Genomic DNA, 1542 nt, shown 5'->3' with positions numbered 1-1542 from the left:
CTAAACGGGTTCCTGTTTGCAGTAACGCATCATGGAATTGGCGGCATGGTTGCTCAGTAGATAGGCAAACAAATTTTGACAGTTTCTATGCATAATTTATGACACGCACGCACGCGTACATGTGACTTCTTTACCTGCGTAATTTCGACCGGGAGAGGCGTGTTACGCTCGACGAGCGATCGTTCATGCCCGCCGCCTTACAAGTAACCGTTTATACTTGACACGAGTCTCCGCTCCCAACGATTTTACAATAAAGCCGACGTTTTTGCGGGAAGCAATGACAAACTGGGATTTCCATTAGTCAGTGCCACTCTTTTTGCAGTCTGCACTCAGTATGAAACAGGGTCCTAGGTATGTGACGCTATCCCGAGCTACGGTAACACAGCAGACATCACATGAAGGGTTAAAAGGGGAATTGAAACCAATCATGCACTTTCATTTTAAGTTTCAATTTAATGGTATTTTCAAAATCAAATATGCCATCAATATGGGAAACAGTCTGGATTCAGATTTTGGAGAGAATTGTAAATATTCTTGTCAGTTTTTGTTCGGAAATACCATTAGGGATGCTCCACTATTTCATAAGTTATACTTTGCTGCTCATTTTACTTAAATCACACACACACACACGCAGCGCGCTGTAGTATCTGCCCCACACATACTATACATGCGGCGCGAACGCAGCACTCATGCGTGAACGCGTATATACGCTCGTATATTTCAGAATCACACGGTCGGTATTCCACACAATATACATAATAATCCGAGTAAATCGGAAAGCGACGATTGAATAATCGTAGCGAGAGAAACCGCTCCAGGCACATGCAGCCGATAAACGACTATCAGATGCCGCCGCGGGGCCGCTTAGATATTTATTCACACGTAACACACATGTTCACACACATACAGCGATCGAGCGCACGCAAACACCCTGTGTGTACGTGCGTGTACGTGCGTGCGCGTGTGTGTTTGTGTCTGTGGCCGTGAGCGTGCTTGTGCGTACAATACATGCGTCCGCATGTACGTACATGCGCCCGTATGTACGTACATGCGCGCGTGAGTGCGTACGTATGTACGTACATGCGCGCGTGAGTACGTGCGTGAATGCGTGTGTGCGTGTGTGCACGCGTGCGTGCGTGTGTACATGCGTGCGTGTGTGCATGCGTGCGTGCGTGCGTAATCTTCACTTTCCCCATCACTCTCCACCGTACAACAGCCAGTCTTCGTGAGGTTTTTAATATCCTCTCCTGAACAAGGTAAGGCAGCTAGGCAACCTCAAAGTAGGCAGCTGTACGATTTACTTTTCCCCAACACGGCCAGTCATCCTAGAAGCCCTTGAACATTCGACTTTCAATGAAGTCAGATGATGGAAAAGAGTTGCAGGCAGTGTGTTAGCCAGAGACCAGTCTACCCGTCTTCTGGATGGCCTATTCTTGGATGAGACGGATGAAATTTGATAGAGACGACATGATGCGGCCCAATTTTATATATTATACACCTAGTATCACTGATAACACTGCTCATCAGTGAACAAAATACACG

This window comes from Priapulus caudatus, unplaced genomic scaffold, assembly GCF_000485595.1.
Source record: "Priapulus caudatus unplaced genomic scaffold, Priapulus_caudatus-5.0.1 Scaffold840, whole genome shotgun sequence".
NCBI lineage: Eukaryota > Metazoa > Priapulida > Priapulimorpha > Priapulimorphida > Priapulidae > Priapulus > Priapulus caudatus.
The sequence above is the reverse complement of the archived record's forward strand: the minus strand, read 5'-3'. Positions refer to the sequence as shown.